This window comes from Ursus arctos, unplaced genomic scaffold, assembly GCF_023065955.2.
Source record: "Ursus arctos isolate Adak ecotype North America unplaced genomic scaffold, UrsArc2.0 scaffold_6, whole genome shotgun sequence".
NCBI lineage: Eukaryota > Metazoa > Chordata > Mammalia > Carnivora > Ursidae > Ursus > Ursus arctos.
In genome coordinates, this window is record NW_026623078.1 from 65,421,031 (window position 1) to 65,444,262 (window position 23,232).

General features: G+C 36.9%; 1 protein-coding gene across 1 annotated transcript in view; it reads right to left on the bottom strand.

Annotated features, from left to right (window-relative positions):
- The window catches only part of RAD21 (RAD21 cohesin complex component), a 94,325-nt gene that overhangs the window by 45,837 nt on the left and 25,256 nt on the right, over window positions 1-23,232 (bottom strand). Inside the window, exon 3 of the mRNA XM_048212490.2 lies at window positions 15,696-15,784. The gene's annotated coding sequence lies outside the window, so the exon portion shown is untranslated. The remainder of the gene's footprint in view (window positions 1-15,695; window positions 15,785-23,232) is intronic.

Sequence of the window (23,232 nt, forward strand, 5' to 3'; positions counted from 1 at the left end):
CTCTAAGAAAAAGTAATCTCTGCCACTGTGAGGAAGCTGACGAATCAGAAAGGCATTGTTGAGACACTTGGTTCCATAATCACACCACCTTGGCTTTGGACTGGAGTCAGAAGCTGCTACCAACATTAGTACTCCAGAGCCAGACGATGCTTACTAAATCCATTCCAGCAGAATAGATGTTGCTAGCATCCTCACTGTTCCTTTTTATTTACTAGCTGAAGGCAACACACATTAATTGAATACTTACTACAATAAATGAGTAAAATATTTGTCATGTTAGAGAGTGATACAAGTGCACGGGAGAAAAACAGTGCAGGAAATGTAGAGAGTATTGAGGGCGTGAGGGAAGGCGCCCCCAAGAAAGTGATATGTGAAGATTTGAAGGAAGTGAGAGGATGAACCATGTGGGTGTTCAGGGAGAGGGAACAAGGTGAGAAGGTTCTGAGACAGGAGCTTCCCTCCAAGTTTCAAGGAACAGTAAGGAGACCAGAATGGCTGGATGAAGTGAAGAGATAAGCCCTTCGTCAGAGATTCACACTTATTCCAAAGTAGAAATTTCTTCAGAGATTTCTTAAGTAATTAATCACTTGGCTTGCTATATTAATTGCATGTATTTTAAGCTAGGCTATTCAAAGATCTGAATAGATTTCAAACTAATATATGCTTCTTGAAATGAAGAACAGATCTACTAATACCAATATATTTCAAGCCACTGTGATTTCCAATAACACTGTGTGCTATTAAAAATGTCATATGTAGTTTGGTATTTCTTTATTTGTTTTAGATGTTATCAATGGAAAATTTAAAAATACATGTCTTTGATGTAACATTTTTGTGTGAAGAATTAATGAGTTACATGATTAAATCTACCATTTAGGGGATTCTTACAACAGACTTCATCTTTATTATAGTACAGTTATACATCTAAAGAAAATCTGAGTGTAAGTTGTCAGATGCAGCACAGAAACGTGTCTTAAGGGTGGAGAACAGTGAGTAGGCTTTGACACACTACCTCTTTTCAGTGGAAAGCTAAAAGTGAGAAAATAAACTCATTTCTGTAGGAGACAGCAGTTTACATTTACCTTTCTATGCAAATACACCACCCTCACAAATAATACACATATTCTATGAATATTCATTTCTGTCTGAGACAAAAGAGATCTTATTATAAAAACCTTTGTCATTACAATTGTAGACAAGTCTAGGGATTAAAAGAAACACATGGAAGGTGGGCTGAGAAGAAGACTACTCAGAAGACATCTGAGAGAATACGCATTTGAGCAGGAGTTCTCAGCCTTGGCGTTATTGTTATTTTGGGCTGGACAATTCTTTGTTGTAGCTGTCTTCCAGTGCCTAGGATCTTTAGCAGTATCTCTGGCCTCTACCTGCTAGATGCCAGTAATATCTCCCTTCCCCTCCCTAAATGACAACCAAAAACGTCTCTAGGCATAGCCACATATCTCCTAGGGGCAAAAGTACCCCAGTTTGAGGACCACAGAGTTCGAGTCAGAGGAGTGAAACAGTTTTTTAAATTGATCTGAGCTTGAAATCTGGAAGAGACAGCTTCATGGATATGGGAGCAGAAGGACTCACTAAAAAGAGATGTAGTATTAAAAACTGGATCTCAGAGACAATTTTAGTATTAACTGCAACTCTAGTTAAATAATTATTGGTAATACATGCTATTTTAGTATGTGTTTCTCGGACTAGGTAGTAAGCTACATGAGGCAGGGACTGTGTCTCTCACTGTCAGACTCATATCATATCATATCATATCATATCATATCATATCATAATCCTAAAGTCAGTCAATCACTAGGTATGTATTGTATTGCATTGCTATTATAGGTTTAGCAATGGGCTTGGGCTTTGGAAATAAAAGTGAGGATTTAGGCTTGAGTCCTTAGAATAGTTTATTACCTAGTGGCACAGAAAAGAACTATTGTGTATGAAACAATAAGAAGTCATAAACTGGATTGTACTAGGGACCCTTACTGAAAGAAGGGAGAAAAGAATATGAATAGTCTTTCAGGGAAGGAGAAGGACTGGAGCTGCCTCTTGATAAATGCACAGGTGGGTGGAAGAAATAAACAAATGAGAGAGTCCAGATATGGTGAACAGCATAGGCAAAGTTCCATTGACGGAACTGTTAGTTGGGAAGGTGGCCAATGTTTATTGGTAATAGAAGTCTGCATTATCATAATAGGACTTTGTTTTGGGCATTTTAAAGCTAAAAAGGGTCTTTGCTGCCACATATGAGTTTAATAACCAAACAACTAAAAGGAGATACTCTCTATGCATATGACACCAGAATACTCATGAGAAGATTCAGGTAAAGACAAATATTTGTATATCATCTTCCAAGGGAGTAGATTAGACTATTATTAAAGAAATAAACCAAAAGAAGAGTTGCTTGCTGAGGCCAGACCCTGAAAGACATCAGGCACTGGAACACAAAACAATGAAAAAAAAAAAAAGCAGCAAAATGGGTCAGAGAAGAGGAAATCAAAAAGGAAGTCCTTAGGATTCCCTACTATGAAATACAAAGGAGACCAAGCCAATTTGGGGAACCCCTGAAGTCATCAAGCCTGAGTAATTTATCAAGAGGATGAGGAGCTCAACTTGGCCCTTCAGTTCTCATAGCTCCAAAACTTCATTTGAGAGAGTGATTCAGTTACTTTGTAGTTTGTATTTCTCTTTGTGGCTACAACATGGATGGTTTACACTTGGTAACAATTTTTATAGAAAAACAAATTAATAAAAGGAATTGCTGTAAAAGGGTGGACTCACATGTTCAATGTGAGTAATAAAAGGAATTGCTGTAAAAGGAAGGTCTCACATGTTCAATGGACAGTGGGATCCAACATGGATCATAACAAAGTTCTTGAAACATGCCCAGGGTGTCAATGAGCTAGAGTAACAGAAACGTCTTCTCTCATGTATGCACCGTGATATAGCATCATACACAGTATTGTCACTGCCCCCAAATCCTCAGTGCTGTGCCTATCCATTCCTTCTCTCCTCTCAACTCCTGGGAACCCCTGATGTTTTTACTGTGTCCATAGTTTTGCCTTTTCCAGAATGCCATATAGTATGTACCCTTTACAGCTTGGCTTCTTTTACTTAATAAATATATATTTAAAGTTCCTCTATGTCTTTTCATGGCTTGATCGCTCTTTTTTCTAAAGTGTTGAAAAATATTCTACTGTCTGGATGTACCATACTGTATTTACCCATTCATCTACTGAAGCAAATTTTGGCTGCTTCCAAGTTTTGGCAATTGCAAATAAAGCTGCTGTCTATATCTGTGTACAGGTTTCTGTGTGGGCATAAGTTTTTAACTCCTTTGGGTAAAATACCAGGGAGCGTGATAGCTGGATTGTACGGTAAGAATATGTTTAGTTTTGTAAGAAGCCACCAAACTGTCTTCCAAAATGCCTGTGCCACTTTGCATTCCTACCAGCAATGAAAGTTGTTTCACATCCTCACCAGCATTTGGTTTGTCAATGGACTTTGATCATTTTAATATGAGCATAGTGGTATCTCATTTTAATTTGCATTTCCCTGATGACATATGATGTGGAGCATCTTTCCACATGTTTATTTGCCTTTGTGTATTTTCTTTGGTGAGGTGTGTGTTAAGATTTTTAGCCCATTTTTTTTAAATGATTTTTTATTATATTATGTTAGTCACCATACAGTACATCCCCGGTTTCCGATGTAAGGCTCGATGATTCATTAGTTGTGTATAACACCCAGTGCACCATGCAATATGTGCCCTCCTTACTACCCATCACCAGTCTATCCCATTCCCCCACCCCCCTCCCCTCTGAGGTCCTCAGTTTGTTTCTCATAGTCCATAGTCTCTCATGTTTCATTCCCCCTTCTGATTACCCCCCCTTCTTTATCCCTTTCTTCCCCTACCGATCATCCTAGTTCTTATGTTCCATAGATGAGAGAGATCATATGATAGTTGTCTTTCTCTGCTTGACTTATTTCACTTAGCATTATCTCCTCCAGTGCCGTCCATGTTGCAGCAAATGTTGAGAACTCGTTCTTTCTGATAGCTGAGTAATATTCCATTGTATATATGGACCACAACTTCTTAATCCAGTCATCTATTGAAGGGCATCTCAGCTCCTTCCACGATTTAGCTATTGTGGACATTGCTGCTATGAACATTGGGGTGCATATGGCCCTTCTCTTCACTACGTCTGTATCTTTGGGGTAAACACCCAGTAGTGCAATGGCTGGATCATAGGGTAGCTCAATTTTTAACTTTTTAAAGGACCTCCACACTGTTTTCCAGAGTGGCTGTACCAACTTGCACTCCCACCAACAATGTAGGAGGGATCCCCTTTCTCCACATCCTCTCCAACAATTGTTGTTTCTTGCCTTGTCTATTTTTGCCATTCTAACTTTTAGCCCATTTTTTAATCAGGTAGTTTTCTTGTTGAGTTTAAGAGTTCTTTGTATATTTTGGATAACACTCCTTCATCAGATATGTATTTTGCAAATATTCTCTACCACGTTTGTCTTTTTATTGTCTTGATAATATCTTGCAGAGCCGAAAATTTTAATTTTAATGAAGTGCAGCTTATCAACTATTTCTTTCATGGATTGTGCCTTTGTTGCTTGATCTAAAAAGTCATCAACAAACTAAAGTTCATTTACGTTTTCTTGTAGTTTTGTGTTTTACAAAGGTCTGTGATCCACTTTGAGTTAATTTTTTGTGAAGAGTGTAAGGCCTACCTTCTCCTCCCCCCCTCTTTTGTTTTTTTTAAAATATGTGGACATCTACTTGTTTCAGCACCATCTGTTGAAAATTTAAGCACACTTTAGGTATTAATTTATTTAATCCTTATGGAAACATTAAGAATTAAGTGTCCTCACCATCCTTACTTTGTAGACAAGGAAACTGATAGCAGAGAGGCTTAGTAACTTATCCAAGGTTACTAGAAAAGGGTGGAGGTTGTAATTAAACCTTGAAAGTCTAGATTTGTAGAGAGGATGTGGAGAAAGGGGATCCGTCCTACATTGTTGGTGGGAATGCAAGTTGGTACAGCCACTCTGGAAAACAGTGTGGAGGTCCCTTAAAAAGTTAAAAATTGAGCTACCCTATGATCCAGCCATTGCACTACTGGGTGTTTACCCCACAGATACAGGCATAGTGAAGAGAAGGGCCATATGCACCCCAATGTTCACGGCAGCATTGTCCACAATAGCTAAATCGTGGAAGGAGCCAAGATGCCCTTCAACAGATGACTGGATTAAGAAGATGTGGTGATATATACAATGGAATATTACTCAGCTATCAAAAAGAATGATTTCTCAACATTTGCTGCAACATGGACGGCACTGGAGGAGATAATGCTAAGTGAAATAAGCCAAGCAGAGAAAGACAATTATCATATGGTTTCACTCATCTATGGAACATAAGAAGTAGGAAGATCGGTAGGAGAAGAAAGGGATAAAGAAAGGGGCGGTAATCAGAAGGGGGAATGAAGCATGAGAGACTATGGACTCTGAGAAACGAACTGAGGGCGTCAGAGGGGAGGGGGGTGGGGGAATGGGATAGGCTGGTGATGGGTAGTAAGGAGGGCACGTATTGCATGGTGCACTGGGTGTTATACGCAACTAATGAATCATGGAACTTTACATCCAAAATCAGGGATGTACTGTATGGTGACTAACATAATAAAAAAATATTATAAAAAAAGAAAGTCTAGATTTGTAGACTGTAATTTTAACTACTGGGCTAATGTTAATTCTTGCCAATAATTATAATGATATTGATAATCACTGCTATTTCTTGAGCATTTTCTATTTTACTAAAGGAACTTTGATAGGTGGTGAGTGAAACATATGACACCATTTAGTTTCTCGAAAGAAATAAAATACTTTATGCATATATTATGTATATCTATATATTATTTATTCAGCCATAAGTAATATTTTTTTTAAAGATTTTATTTATTTATTTGACAGAGACAGAGACAGCCAGCGAGAGAGGGAACACAAGCAGGGGGAGTGGGAGAGGAAGAAGCAGGCTCATAGCGGAGGAGCCTGATGTGGGGCTCGATCCCACAATGCCGGATCACGCCCTGAGCCGAAGGCAGACGTTTAACCGCTGTGCCACCCAGGTGCCCCCATAAGTAATATTTTTATCCCATATCACAGATAGAGAAACTGAGACTTAAGGAGGTTTAAGTATCTGCTAGTAAGTGGCAGGCACACTCTTTGAACTGAGGTCAGTCTGACTCCATAACCATGTGCTCAACTTTCAGGTAATACTTACTTTGCTTTTGGAAATTTAGTTTTGCCAGTGGTGTCTGCTGCATCCTACAGGTCTCTCCCAATAAAAGGAAATAAAAACTCTGCCTGAAGCCTAAAGATGGGATCAAGAATCCAGTGTCTCCTTTAAATTGTGTAATTCCAGCACATCTAGTGTGGTTTTACAACTCATCCCAGATTGCATCTATTTCTCTTGTTCCAAATACAGACCATAGAGACCAAGTAGTCCGCTTCATAAAATATAGGATAGCCTGAGTCTTTGGGTTTTCTAATGCGGAAGTAGAGGATGAGGATGCCACCAATAACTTCCCATGTTTCCATTAAGATATATTATTGGTGCTTGTATTCATGTAGTTGAATCCATAAATCTATAGAAAATTATACTCATTTTTTTCATCCCCGAAGTTGAAAGTTTCCAAGTAGGAAAGCAAATTGACTTTCATGTAATTTTCTTAGTTCATTTATGTTGAGAAGCCTTTTACTATCTGAAGTTTTCTGAGTGTAGCTCAGAGGCAAATGAATCTTTCACCTTAAGTAGCATGAAACATCTGGGAGTCAGTTCTTATCTGTTAAATTAATAGTTCATGCAACTCCAGTTCTGTAGAGTTTGTCCTAAATTCAGGGTTGAATAAAAGTCCTTTTCCCTGATGGAAAAAAAACCTTTGCTGCTAGGCTGAGATTGGTTTTGCCAAAGATTGTAGTTTGCTCATTGATTTAATTAGGTAATTCTCATTCTATTTTACTTTAAGAAGATGCCTCTATCGGATTAAGTGAATTTTTTTTAACACATATGATACAGAAAAAAATCAGTTATCAGCCAATATCAGAAATTGTTGATTCAGTCATTAGACTGCCAGGCTGAAGTGACCTGAGACTGAGATACTTTTCAGGAACATTCTTCATAGGGTGAAAATTGAATAATGTTCCATACAAGTTCATCCTTTTATATTAACCATTTCGCCTTTAAGAATTCAAAACAAATGGTAAACATATAATTCTGTATTAAACACTTTTTATAATAAATGCTCTGTTAGACATTTTCTATGCAGACTTTATTTCACTAAAAACTGGCAAGCCCAAACACCTAATTCCATCCAACATACAAAAATGTTCCTTTGTATTCTAAATATAGCACTGTTCTTCACATGAGGTCTGACTGTCAAAGAATAAAATCCTCTTTCTCATTGTAAACCTTTAATAATGATATGGAAGACCCAAGCATAGTGTAAAATAAGAAGTTACTGAATATTAATTGCATTTGAAAATGGGCTAAGTTCATATTGTTTTCTTCTATATCCTACATTTAACCCATCATAAACTTTCAATCAAAGCCCCTCTAATTTTTAAAATTATTATTATACCTGCTGCTGCTAAGTCACATCTTCTTGTATTTGTGCAATTGTTTCCTACATTTGTCCTTAGTTAACTTCTTATTGGTGAATTTTTTTTTAAAGATTTTATTTATTTATTTGACAGAGATAGAGACAGCCAGCAAGAGAGGGAACACAAGCAGGGGGAGTGGGAGAGGAAGAAGCAGGCTCATAGCAGAGGAGCCTGATGTGGGGCTCGATCCCAGAACGCCGGGATCACGCCCTGAGCCGAAGGCAGACGCTTAACCGCTGTGCCACCCAGGCGCCCCCTTATTGGTGAATTTTTGGTTCATCTTAATTCATGTAGGTCTTTTTCAGTTTTGAATTTGTTAACAGTGTCATCTGGAAATTTTTTGGCTATATTTATCCAAGTCATTAACAATAAACAATGAAGCAAATAAGAAATATTAACTAGGTGTGCCTGGGTAGCGCAGTCATTAAGCGTCTGCCTTCGGCTCAGGGCGTGATCTCGGCATTCCGGGATCGAGTCCCACATCGGGCTTCTCGCTGGGAGCCTGCTTCTTCCTCTCCCACTCCCCTGCTGTGTTCCCTCTCTCGCTGGCTGTCTCTCTGTCACATAAATAAAAAAAAACTTGAAAAAAAAAAAGAAATATTAACTAGACAGCACCAAGGACAGAGTCAATATGTAGTTCAAGCAGTTGTATTGATTCTGTTACCACGTGTATATACATGGACTCGACTTTAGCACTAACACAGCCTTTTCTAAGTTACAAAAGTCTAATCATACACCAGAATGCCAATGGATTGTTGTAACAAAAGATTTATATGCTGTGACTAATGTTATCATTGTGTCTACCAGCTGAAATTCCCCTTCCTAATATCAAATAACTGGGACTTATACTCAACTAGTCAGAAAGTTGCTTTCTTCAGAATGATCTTGCAGAGCAAAATCCAGTTGAATTTTGCTAAGAATTTTTTTCATCATTTTTTATTTTCCTTCCTATACAAATAGCAAGAAGTCTTGATTTACCAACTGGCTGTGTTTTGAATGTCAATTCGGGATTTTCTTGCTTAGAATTTGTGCCATATTTTTTCCTAAGTAATGATATTACCATCGTGATTAAATTGCAAACTATTCCCAAAAGACTTTTATTGAGCTGTAACATAGGTAAAACTCTGTACTTTTAGCAAAAAATAGGTAGGAAATGGTAGCTGTATTACAACTAATAGTTAAACAAAACAAACACATTGAATGAAAAGTGGTCCATAAAATATTCACAAAAATTCTCCAACCTTCAATTTCTCTTGTGCTAACCTGGCCCCAGTCTACTTTCAACACTTTTACTCCATCTTCATGGCACACTGGATAGATTTATAAGGTGGCATTTAGGGGCACCTGGGTTGCTCGTTGGTTAAGCATCTGCCTTCGGCTCAGGTCATGATCTCAGGGTCCTGGGATTGAGCCCAGCATTGGGCTCCCCACTCAGTGGGGGTCCTGCTTCTGTCTCTCCCTCTGCCAGCTGCTCCCTCTGCCTGTGCACTCTCTCTCACTCAAATAAATAAAAAATCTTTTAAAAAAAGATAACTTTAAGAAAAATAAAGTGGCATTTATTACACTGCACTGTAATTATAAGCTTACTTTGCTGTCTTTACTAGTTCTTTACTATGATGCTAATGTTAAAAAAGTTTTTGGAGGATTTAATTATGAGCATGACACAAGCAAAAAGGCATCTAGAAAGTTAATTCACAGATTCACTCTGGGTAAGAATACCTATAGGAAAAGGGAATGATTATCTAATCCTTGTTGAAATATAGAAAATAATATTTTATAATAGTCACTGAGTGAGTCAGCTGGAAGGGTGGATGACTGCTTTCTCAGAACAAGTCTTAAACCTATTAAGCCTCATGAGGAAATGCTTATGCATTTTTTTTCAGGAGGGCTAATTTCTTCCCAGTGGGAAGTTTGGAATAAACTTACAAAATAGGGTTCTGTCTCATACTAGGTTTTAGACAATTTTTTTTTTCACAAAGATAATGAGGTCTTGTATATATAAACAACACTGATTAAAAAAATATATGTGGTTTAGTTCAGTCTTGTTAATGAACCCAAATTTAGCTCCTCACGCTTGGAGATCACAGGTGTATAATTAATGAGGATATTACAGAGAGAAAATGTGCGTGTGTGTGTGTGTGTGTGTAAGCTCCAGCCTCTCTACAGATTCAAGATCAGGAAAACCTTACCCTCAAGCACTGTGATCATTTACGATCAGGCTGGTGTTGCAGAGCATGTTGAAACAGAACAACATGAATGCAAGTGTTAATGGCATTACATTGCAAGCCAGTAAGGGCTAGTTCAAACACAGGAAGACCTCAAAGACCTGCGAGATATTAAAATTGTGGAGAAATCAATTTTGCCTTAGCAAAAGGATACCACAGCAAGGTATCCTTTTTTTTTTTAAAAGATTTTATTTATTTATTCGACAGAGATAGAGACAGCCAGCAAGAGAGGGAACACAAGCAGGGGGAGTGGGAGAGGAAGAAGCAGGCTCATAGCGGAGGAGCCTGATGTGGGGCTCGATCCCACAACGCCAGGATCACGCCCTGAGCCGAAGGCAGATGCTTAACCTCTGTGCCACCCAGGCGCCCCCGCAGCAAGGTATCCTGAACAACAGAAGTGATGAATGAAAAGTGTTATCTAATATGACTGGGTTTTAATGCCATGGATCTGACTTGTTTTGGAAACTGTTTTTTGGAAAATTTATTTATTCTTTTAAAAATATATTTAATGTCATTTCAGTCATTTTTAACTCCCTATTTTATATGAGACCTTGATTTGTGCCAACCTAGAGTTTGACAAAAGTAAGATTTTCCAGGGAGATAGAGCCTAGAGGTTGACAAGAGATCACTACATAAAATCACCTAGGGCAGGGATTATCTTTAATTTGTTTCTGCTCAGTAGGTGGTTGGAAATTTTTTATGAGTGATCTTATTGGAAAAAGGAGGAAACGTTTTCTGCAGTTCTGTTTAATCTATTAGGGGTTAACCATTATATGATACTGTGCCATGTCACAGTAATTTAATGAATTAATGAAAGGAATTATCTCTGGATAATCATCTGGGAGCTGAGGGTTCTGAGGTCACAAAGGTGATTTCATTGTTATCACCATATTTGTCTTTAGTTACCACTGACTTGCTTTACTCTTTATAACTCATCATTGTAACTAAAATATTTTGTTTTTCCAAGAGGCTTTTTTACCCCTCCTTCTTATTTTTTAAAAAGGATTTTATTTATTTATTTGAGAGAGTGAGTGGGGGAGGAGCAGAGGGACAGGAACAAGCAGACTCTGGGATGAACGTGGAACCCCGCACGGTTCTCGATCTCAGGATTGAGCCACTCAGGTGCTCCTCCCCTTTCTATTTTTTGATGGCTTAACAACAGCTATTAAAAAGATTAGGTGGAATAATTGATGGTGTTAAAGTAAGGTGAAGTTATTAGAGTTGTGTTTTATCATTTTTATATTTTTCTACAACTAGTATGCATTCGTTTTTAGATAAAAATGTGTAAAAATATCTTAAACCTAAAGTTTACTTGCTTTCTTCTCAAGTTTTGAGTTTCCTCTCACCCAGAGCTAAATACTCACATAAGCAGCAGACCCTATGTTCACACTCTATAGCCCTCGGTAGATATCATGGAAGAACTGTAGAGTTGTACAAGGAATTCAAACAGCAAGGGTAAGATTGTACTAAATTTTATGTTTCTATGACATTCATTAAACAGCCTACATTTTTTAAAAGCACATAATTGGTGTGAGAAGTCCCAGGAAGACCAGGATAAATAAGATGCCAATCCTGTCTCCACAAAGCTTGTCTGTAGGCAAGTACATGCACTCATTACAATTCATGTAATGAGTGATAGCTGAGTAAGATTCCAGGGTGCTATGGAGTCAAGAGGATGGCATGACTCATTGCACCCCCCAGAAGGATCAGAGCACTTTTAAAAATAGGCAACTGACTCCTTCTAATCTGAATGGTGAAGGGTTGAGAGTTGTGAGGTAGACTAGGGAGGAGGTTTAGTCCATGTCCAAACATGCAGTCAGTGTCAGAGATGGCCAGGGTAGTATTGTGGTTAATTTAGAGTTGGTGGCCCTCACAATTTCTGGCTTCATTTGAGTTGCTGCCACTGAATGGAAGTGACTCAGAGAAATCTGCAATTGTTAAAATGACTGAAAGGTAGTAGTGCAACAGAAGAGCTTATACTTTGTTCTTAAGGTATTAGAATCCCCTTGACATCAAAACAGGATGGTGAAGTGAGGCAGACAGTATTTTTAATTGTAGGTTTTCAAATCAGATTGCCTGACTTCACATTTCCAGCCCCACCATCAGATCAGGTACATCCTCCAATGTAAGCAGATGACTTCTCTCTGCTTCAGTATCCTCATCTGTAAAATGGGAATAGCAAGAGTGACTATTTCACAGGTTGCTAGTGAGCACTAAAAAATGCAGTGTAAGAAAGATCACTGTGAGGGATGCTTGGGTGGCTCAGTCGATTAAGTGTCTGCCTTCGGCTCAGGTCATGATCCCAGGGTCCTATGATCAAGCCCCAGATCAGGCTCCTTGCTCAGTGGAGAGCCTGCTTCTCTCTCTGCCTGCTGCTCCCCCTGCTTGTGCTCTCTCTGACAAATAAAAAACTAAAATCTTAAAAAAAAAAAAAAAAAGATCACCGTGGGTTTATTTCTGAGCTCTACTCTCTTTCATTGATCTATGTGTCTATTTTTGTGCCAGTAGCCTACCACCATACTATTTTAATTACTACAGCTTTGTCACATATCTTGAAATCTAGGGTTGTGATACCTCTAGCTTTGTTCTTCCTTTTCAAACTCACTTTGGCTATTCAGGGTCTTTTGTGGGTCCATACACATTTTAGGATTATTTGTTCTAGTTGTATGAAAAATGTTGTTGGTATTTTGGTAAGGACTACAGATTAAATCTGTAGACTGCTTTGGGTAGTATAGACATTATATTAATATTGGTTCCTCCAGTCCATAAGCATGGAAGTATCTTTCCATTTGTTTGTGTCATCTTCAACTTCTTTTTACCAATGTTTTATTGATAGAGTACAGGTCTTTCACCTCCTTGATTAAGTCTACTCCTAGGTATTTTATTCTTTTTGGTGCAATTGTAAGTAGATTGTTTCCTTAACTTCTCTTTCTGTTACTTCATTATTAGTGGATAGAAATGCAACAGATTTCTGCATATTAATTTTGTATCCTGTGATTTTACCAAATTCAGTTATCACTTCTAGTAGTTTTGGTGCAGTCTTTAGGGCTTTTTTTTTATACAGTATTACATCATCTGCAAATGGTGAAATTTTTACTTTTTCTTCACCAACCTGGATGCCTTTTCTTTTTCTTATATGATTGCTGTGGCTAGGATTTCCAGCACTATGTTGAATAAAAATGGTGAGAGTGAACATCCTTGTCTTGTTCCTATCTTAAGGGGAAAGCTCCCAGTTTTTCACCATTGAGTATGATATTAGCTGTGGGTTTTTCATATATGAACTTTGTTGAGGTATGATAAAGGAAGCAAAAATATACAATGGGGAAAAAGACCATCTCTTCAACAAATGGTGTTGGGAAAACTGGACAGCAACATGCAAAAGAATGAAACTGGATCGCTTTCTTATACTATCCACAAAAATAAATTCAAAAGGGATTAAGGACCTAAATGTGAGACCTGAAACCATAGAACCTCTAGAAGAAAACATAGGCAGTAACTTTTTTGACATAAGCGATAGAAACATTTTTCTAGAAATGTCTCACAGGCAAGGGAAACAAAAGCAGAAATAAACAAATGAGACTATATCAAAATAAAAAGGTTCTGCACGGTGAAGGAAACGATCAACAAAACAAGAAGACAACCTATTGAATGGGAGGAGATATTGCACATGATATAACCAATAAAGGCTTAACATCCAAAATATATAAAGAACTTACACAACTCAATACCAGAAACCCCAAATAAAAAAATGGGCAGAGGACCTGAATAGACATTTTGCCAAAGGAAACATGCAAATAAACAGATGACCAACAGACACATGAAAAGATGCCTCCCATCACTAATCATCAGGGAAGTGCAAATCAAAACCATAATGAGCTATCACCTCACAGCTGTCAGAATGGCTAAACTCAAAAGCAAAGAAATAACAAGCGTCGGCAAGGATGTGGAGAAAAATGAACCTTTGTGCATTTTTGGTGGGGATGCCCACTGGTGCAACCACTATGGAAAACAGTATGGAGGTTCCTCAAAAAATTTAAAAAGAATTACCATATGATCCAGGAATTCCACTACTGGGTATTTACCCAAAAAACCCAAAAACATTAATTTGAAAAGATATATGCACACATATATTTATTGCAGCATTATTTATAATAGCCAAGATATGGAAGCAACCCAAGTGTCCATCAATAGAGGAATGGATAGAGAAGATGTGGTATGTGCACACACATACTAGAATAGTACTCAGCCATAAAAAAGAACGAGATCTTGCCATTTGCAACAACATGGATGGAGCTAGAGAGATGGATGTTAAGTGAAGTAAGTCAGTCAAAGACAAATTCCATATGATTTCACTCATATATGGAATTTAAGAAACAAAGCAAATGAACAAAGAGAGAAAAAAGAGACAAAAAACAGATTCTTAGATACAAAGAACAAATTGGTGGTTGCTAGAGGGGAGATAGGTGGGAGAGGGGTGACATAGATAAAGGGGATCATAAGTATACCTACCATAATGAGCACTGAGTAATGTATAATATTGTTGAATCATTACATTGTAGCCTGTATATTAAATATACTTGAATAAGAAAGAAAGAAAGAAAGAAAGAAAGAAAGAAAGAAAGAAAGAAAGAAAGAAAGAAAGAAAGAAAAAGGAAGAAAAGAAAGATCACTATGGCTACACTTCCAGGCTCATCCTCCAAAAAGTTTTTGGTAATAATCCTGTCACTTAGAGGGTGTCATGCTTAACAGTGGAAGAAAGTAGTGTTATGTGTTAGACACGTAAGACATGACTCACTTAAAGGGTTGCCAAGTTGGGGGGAGAAAAGATCTAATAATTTTGTTTCCTAGTTAGACATTTTTCTTCTTGGAAGATGACACAGTAAATAATAAGAACATTCTGACTGGTCTGATAATTGTATCATTTAGGGTAATATAATAGGTGGTTCTTTTGGTTTAGCAAATCAGAAAGCAAAAATGTGGCTCATATTTCATGTAAGCAGTTTGAGGGTCAAATAAACTTCCTTCAGTACAATCTCTCCCTCTAAACATGATTCATAAAGCTTACTAATCAAGTGTGAGCCTTTGTTCCAAGGCCAGCATTATAAATTGGTAGGTCTTATACCTTAAAAATTTTCATCAGAGTGGGAACATTTCTACTTAAATAGAAAAGCTATAAGCCAAAGATATTATTTCCGGAGTTGTTTAAAATTTTAAACACTTCTCAATAGATATTTATGATTCCTAGACTGTGGCATCAAATTCTGTCTTCCTTAAGATTCCGAAAATCAGTAGAAAGATTTTATTAACTAAGAGACATTGTAGGGACGTGTTTAATGGTAATAGGAATCAGTATTATTAATGATGGGGTGAATATATAAAAAAATGCTATTCCTGACTAAGACTTATCTTGATTCACTTTCTAGAAATAATTCAACATAGTTCATTTCTCTGATACATTTATTACAATTCTCTATGAATACCATTTAGCCTAGGTAGGATATTTCATTAATTAAGAATAAATTTTACTTCATCAAGGCAGGAACTAATAAAGTTATGTGTAAGTATTAACATACTGAGAGTAAATGATAAAAATTAATCTTACCAAGATGCCAATCATAAAAATAAATCACACAGGTTGAAGAAAAATGTGAACATCAAATAAAAAAGAGGAATTGCATTCTAAATCTAAGGCAAGATGGATGGGTAGAATTGACTTCCAGATAAAGATTTAAGTTCATAACTATAACCAGACATAACTTCAAACTAACAAATTTCAATTTAGTTTTTTCTTACCCTGAGCTGCAGCAATATGTCTCCATTTCATGATGAATACTGTCAAGAATAACAATGGACGATGGAGTTAAACCACCATGAAGATCCTCCTAGAATAAAATGCCAGCCATGTGAGGGTAAAGAAGACAAATTAAGAAGTCAATTTAATACATATCACCAGCATCCCCAAAACACTGACTCATAACCAGGCCAAAGCAAAACCTTTGTCATATAGTCTTCAATTTTCAGTGTTTCCTGGATAAGTCAGTAAGTATCAGATTTTTCCAGCACAAACAAATGTCTCTCCAAGAAGCTATGGCAGTAATGGTAAATTGTCAAGAGAAACATTCAAGAAAGGCAAAAAAAAAAAAAAAAAAAAAAGAAATACACCAGGTTATCTCTATTTAGTTTTTTTTCCATTCATTTTTTAAATTGAAGAATAATTAACATAAGTGTTACATTAGTTTCAGGTGCACACTATAATGATTCAACAATTCTATACATTACTCAGTGCTCATTATGATAAGTGACATGATAAAGCTGTAGTAATTAAAATAGTATGGTAGTAGGATCTGGCACAAAAATAAACACATAGATCAATGGAAGAGAATAGAGAGTCCAGAAATAAATCCATGCTTATATGGTCAATTTTCCATTCAATTTTTAAATTAGAATGTCTAATTTTTTTGCAGAATTTCCCCTTAATTGACACACACTCATTATTGAAAAATGTTAAAGTGAAAAGAAATCAGAAGCAGGAAAAGATCCTATGAAATGTTTATTACTTCAAGAAAAACACTCTAAATATTATTGTACACTTCCCTAAACTGTTTTAGCTTAATCATGTTCATATAAAATATACATCCAAAATGTATATTGCATTCTTTATTCAATATGTACATGCATATTATATTCTATATTTTATTCATTTATCAATGTATCCTAAGCATGTTTTCATGTTATAACATACTCCTCATAAAGATATTCGTAACAACTTCACAGTGTTCTGACAAGTATATAGTCCCAGACGATGAGTATGTTATTAACTTTATACATATAGACCAACAGCTTTCCAAGCATTGTACCAATTTACACAAATACCATCATATTGTGTAGGAGTGCTTATTTCACTATTTTTTTTTTAACATTAATCTGTTTCTGGATGGCTTGTTCCATTTCTTAGGTCTCTTTATCAATTCCTATGTCAGTACCACAGTTTAAATAGCAAAGCTGGAGAGTGTGCTTTGATTTGGGATAGGCAAATGTCCCTGAAGATTCCTCCTTTTTCACCAGTTCTTTAAAAAGTGTATTAGGCTTTCCCCCATAATAACACTGCAATTGCTTCTAAAGGTAGTAAAAACAATCTTGTAATTTTTATTGTGTTTTATTGCTGTAAACTCTTCAATTCTTCAATGGCTTACCTTTTGTTTAGGGCAGTGGTGCTTAACTAAGGGTGATTCTATCCCCCAGAAAAACCTGACAATATTTGGAGGCATTTGGTTGTTGCGTTTGGGAGGGCAGTGCTGCTACTGGCATCTAGTGGTTAAAGGCCAGGGATGCCGCTGAACAGTCTCAAAGCACTACAGAAGACAACCTCCCCTGCAACAATTTCCTCCAATTTTTCAAAGTGTCAATAGTGTGGAAGTTGAGCAACCCTGGCTGTGGGATAAATTGAACACCCCTTTGCTTGGCACATCAGTCCCTCATTCAAATAACTTTGTAGTCTTCAAATGGAGTACAGTTATCTTTGGTGGTCGGTTTCCAGATCCTCAAACTGATCTGCGGGATAACATGCCCAAGTTCAAAATAATATTTCTACATCAGAAGAAGGAGAAGGAGGCAGAGGAGGAGGTGAAGGAGAAAGAGAAGATGGGGAAAAAGGAGGAAGAGGAGAAGGAAGAGATGGTGAGGAGGAGGAACTGGAAGAGGAGGAGAGAGGCATATTTTCATCTACCCTGTATCTTTCATCTATGCATGAATCCATGTGGCTACCCATGTGGTTTCAGCCTTTTTTTTTTTTTAAATGGAACACAGCATACAGTTAATATTTGGTAAGTCTAGCTAGTCTTATCTTTATGCTTGTTTTAATTTTTCCTAGATATTTTCACAAATTTGATTACATTTGAACTTGAAAACTGGTTCAGTTAAACTCAATCTACTGGCACATTGGATTACATTGACTTTATGGATTAATTTCAGAAGTGTAATGGCCATTTGTCTTCTTTTACATACTTTTATATACTTTACTAAAGTTTCAGGGCTTTCTTTCCATGTCTTGTTATTGTGAATCAGATCTTTTCTCCCCTGATATTTAAAAATGGTTAGTATTTGAATATGAAGTTGATCTGATATAGACTCTCCTCCCTGTGACTCTTGACCACACGTACTTGTTTGCAAGCCTCCAGCCTTGTGGGCTGGCTGGGTCTCATTCATCTCTGTATCCTCCGTGCTCAGCAGGGCATGCCTTACACACACCAGGTGGACAATAAATGTCTGCTGGATGAAGAACTAGTTAAATGTTTGAGGCAGGATACCTGAGTTGTAGTCTCAAGTACTCCACACAGTACTCCTTTTCTATCTCCTTTTTAACCAAGTATTTAGATTATTTTATTATTATGGAGAAGACAGATGTGCAAATTAAGCAATTGCCTTTGTTTATGTTTACCCCAACAACCATAGCAATAATAAACACTCAGCACTTACTACATGCCTGGCATTATACTAAGAGGTTTGCTTATAGATAGCTCATTCCATCTACCCAAAGCCTATGATGGAGGTATTGTTGTTATTAAAAAAAAAAAAACACTTTAATTTTTAGAGCAGTTTTAAGTTCACAGCAAATTGAGAAGGAAGTGTAGAGCTTCCTATATACCTGCTACCCCTGCACCCACCCCAAGCTTCTCTCACCATGAGTATCCCCCACCCCAGTGGGACATTTATTACAACTCATGAACCTACATTGACAATTCTTTATATGTATACATAAACATAGACAACCTGTGTGATTTTGAAGAACTGCATATGTCTTATCTTTCTAGTTATAAAATGTAAATAATCTTTCCTAAGGGCAAAGAACAGGATCTATTTCCCTCTGTCTTAGGATTCTTTCTAGAATTATCCCAGAAGGCAGGTGGGAGGATTCTGTAAGCTGTTGCACTTGAATACAGGGCAGGTGGGAGAGAAATGTGAATATCAGGTTCCCCAAGTAAATTCTTGAAACCAAATAAAAAAGCTAATTCCCACTAAAAGAGAACAAAAGAAAGACTAACCTTCTCTTCCCCAAAAAGAGAACACAATGGAAAGAAAAAAAAAGAAAAAAAAAACCAAACTAAGGTTGGTGATATTATGATCCTCATTTTATAAGGGAAATAGGCTCAGAGCAGGAACTTACCCCAAATCATAAACCTATGAAGAATCTAGATTAACCCAAAATCTACCTGATGACCCTGTGTCCAGTTTTCTGTTTTCCAAAGAGCAATCTTTTGGGTTCTACCTCTAGGTGTGTGTGTGTGCATGTTTCAGGGTAGTTTTGTCCTAAGAAACAATTTCAGGGAAATTATGGTTTTGATGTGTTAGTTATATTTCCCAGTACGTAGCTTGAACACATTCTACCTGCATTCTCTCGGAAAGGCTGGCTTTCTGTTTTATATACAGTTAACAGCACCTTGCTTGAAAGGCTAACACAACAATGGCCAAAGGCAGGACCATGAGTGTTGAGTCTAAGAGCCTTCAGGGTCTGTCATGGAGGGAGGGACTAGAGACCAAAGGAATTTGTGTCTTCAAATACTTTACCAGTGGCATTGAATTCCTGAGCTTGTCCTATCCCTACATCGCTGGCATCCAAGAACAGTGTGTCTTGTAACTTATTCCTTCTCAGTCACTTTTAGGAAACATTACTTGTTACATCAGTGAAAACTATTTTTAATACCTCCTATGCTAATTAACACACCCTCTGGTGTAGCGACCAATAAGCATATTTCAAGGACACATTAACCAATTCTTAATCACCTGTTGCAAACACCACTCACTACACAAATGAAAATTATTTTTAATACTGTTTATGTGAATTAACACACCCTCTGGTGTAGCTATCAATAAGAGTACTCTAAGTACCAAATAATCTATTAAAATGTTGGTCCTTTTTAGGACATTTGAAGTGGTAATTAATTGCCTCTATGATGTGGATTAGGGATAATTTGCATTATACTCCCACGTGCAAGCCTGCAACAACCACCCTCCCACGACCAACAAATGCTATATTGATGCAATTTAAAGTAACTGATCATGCACACCACAGAACAGCCTCAGCAAGTAATAGTTACTAAGATATTCATCCTAGTGTATGTGTAATAATACATTATATTTAAGTGTCTAATAAGAATGGCTTGGCTTAAAAAAATCATGATATATTCTCGGGTTTCTCAATTGTAGCTCTTGTGAAATTTTGGGCTGGAGAGTTGTGGGAGATTGTACTGTGCATTGTGGAATGTTTAGAGCATCTTAGGTGCCAGGAGCACCTCATTTTCCCCAGCCGTGCCAACAAAATATGGCTCTAGACATTGCAAAATGTCCACTGGGGGCAAAATTACACCACATTAACCACAAGTCTACAGGATGGAATACTATACTATACTATGAAGCTATCAAAAATATATTGTAAAAAATTCTCATGACCCAAGATGTTCAAAATGTTTTTTTTTAAAGATTATATTTATTTATTTGAAAAAGAGAAAGTGAGCACAAGCAGGGGGAGTGGCAGAGGGAGAGAGAGAAGCAGGCTCCCGCTGAGCAGGGAGCCCGATATGGGGCTCCAAATGTGGGGTTTGATCCCAGGACCCCAGGATCATGACCCGAGCCGAAGGCAGACACTTAACTGACTGAGACACCCAGGTGCCCCTTAAAATGTTTTAATTAAAAAATCATTATATGAGACAAAAGGTAAGTATGATCCTGATTTGTAAAATTTAAAAAATGGAGATAAGCATTGAAATATAATGACAGGTAATCGTTTACGTGTGTGCTCACTCTGAGCAAATGTTAAGCTTTCATGCATTTTATCTACTTAATTCTCAGAATAACCTTATGATGTTGGTAGTATTATTAACCTCATTTAACAAATAAGGAAACTAAAGCTCATGGATGTTAAGAAACTTGGAAATGCCATAATATTAATAGCAGTCATTTCCAAGTAGTGAAATTGAGTGGCATTTATCTCTTTATATTTTTCAAGCTTTCCTCAATAAACATTACCTTTTATCAAAAAACTTTAAAAAGACCTATAGAATCATAAATCTTTCTCTTAAAGAACACAATTTACTGAATGCTTTCTGATTGTTTCCATCTAATACCTATATTCTTAGCCTTTTTCATATGCCTTAACTTTAAAAAAATTTTTTTATTGAGATATAATTAACATATAACATTGTTAGTTTCACGTATACAACATGATTCAATATTTGTATATATTACAAAATGATCACCATAAGACTAGTTAACATTTGTTACCATACATAGTTACAATTTTTTTCTTATGATGAGAACTTTTAAGATCTACTCTCTTAGCAACTTTCAAATATGCAGTACAGTATCATTAACTCTAGGTACCATGCTGTACCTTGACTTATTTCTGAGTAACATTTTCTAATTATTTGATTACTAAAAGCTGTAATGAAGAATCTTCCCCATTTTTCTACTCAGATGCATATTTAGTGTTTCAACTTAATGCCTTGAATCACTAAAAGAAAACCTTGATGAACTTTCTTGAGAAACAATGTACCCAGAAACCTTGAAACATTTTTTTAAATTAATGTAGAATTAACTAGAAAACTCTCAAAAATCTCTGCTTTTTTTTTTTTTTTAAAGATTGACTTGTTTTCATTTTAGAGAGAGAGAGAGGAAGAGAGAGCAGGGGAGAGGGAGAGGAAGAGAAGCAGGCTCCCCTCTGAGCAGAGCCCACCACGGGGCTTGATTTCATGACCCTGAGATCACAACCTGAGCCAAAACCAAGAGCTGGATGCTTAACCAACTGAGAAACCCAGGTGACTCCGTTGAAGATCTTTTGAAAAGACATCACCCGCTTTCCCCCTTCCTGGTGAAGTTGCTAACAGGCAGAACAAGTAAACAGAGCATTACCATTCTTTGAGGGTGGAGCTTCCTTGAGGCTGTGGAGGCATAGGTTTCATGATCAGGACACAATATCAATGTTGATGAAAGACCTTCTGACCACTGGGATATTTTTTGTTGCTCCTTGCCTATTTGAGGATGAGCCAAGGTTGCAAACATAGTTGGTTTGTGATCATTACTTAAGATATTTTCTGTGTCCTGCTTATTTATGTTATACTGACAGGATAGAGAGAAGGCTTCATGATCGGCCTCGTCTTACTCTTCTGGCCTTGACTTTTCTTGGCAATTCCTCCAACCTCCTGATTCTCATCCAGTCTGAATTCATAGCCCTCCATCTTTGTATTCTCCTAGAATCCTGGGAGCTACCATCACAGATTTATCACAGTGCCATCAGTGGAAATGTGTCAAATTTCATAAACTGCCTCTTTCTGGAAGCAGGTTGGGTATCAGTGATGAATAGGTATCAGTGTGGAGCATAAACATCACCAGGAGCTCACATTTTTATGCATTTCTTTGATAAAAATTTACCGAATGATATTTGACTTTAAACTTCCAAGTCACGTTCCAAATTATGGAATGTTCAGTTCTACCTTCCAGCCCCCATTCCTACAACATGCTCACCAAGAAGATATTTCTCAAAATAATCATCAAATAAACACACACAGTTTTCACATGCATATTGGGTCTTTGCCCAATATTCTCTTGATTCAATACCTTTTTCTTTGGAGTAAGTCTATAAGAAAACAAAAGTTAGGTATAAATTTTAACCAAAGGTACTTTAAAATACACATCCAGAGAAGGAAGAGTTATATTCAATATTAGCCATTTTATTATAATATATTTGAGCAAACTTAGAACCAATAAGGTCTTCTCAGGTTGGTTTTTGCCTCTAAGTAAACCATTACCAGCAGCCAGGAAGGGGCTCTGCAATCTGGGAGGCTCAGACCATTTTTGTTCATGACCTGTTCTCTTCTTTCCTATGCCCTCTGTCTGTATCTGGCTAAATGTGAGAGATTTGAAGCGATCTTACTGTATATGATGGGAGGGAGAAGACCACTGAGGGAGGAAGGCGAACTGGCTCTGCATACTCAAGTGCACTGAAATGTAGCTTCTATAGAAATAACAAAAATCAAATCAAAATGCTCAAGTGTGTGTGCTATTTACTTATTTGAAATTATCTGCTAAAAGATGTTAGGTTAAAAATTAGCGAAGTGAAAAATGTTCAATCTGTATTCAACTAATCCATTTTACTAATAAAATATTTTGATAATTTAAAAACATAAATTATTATTAATGTTATTTGTATTTGCTCTTACAGCATTCATTTATCTAATGATTATTTCATACACTCGTATCTTACCCTTCACAAAACACCCAGTGAATGCTATTGCTGTAAATTACGTAGTCAATTAATTACAGGTGTTATTATTTTAAA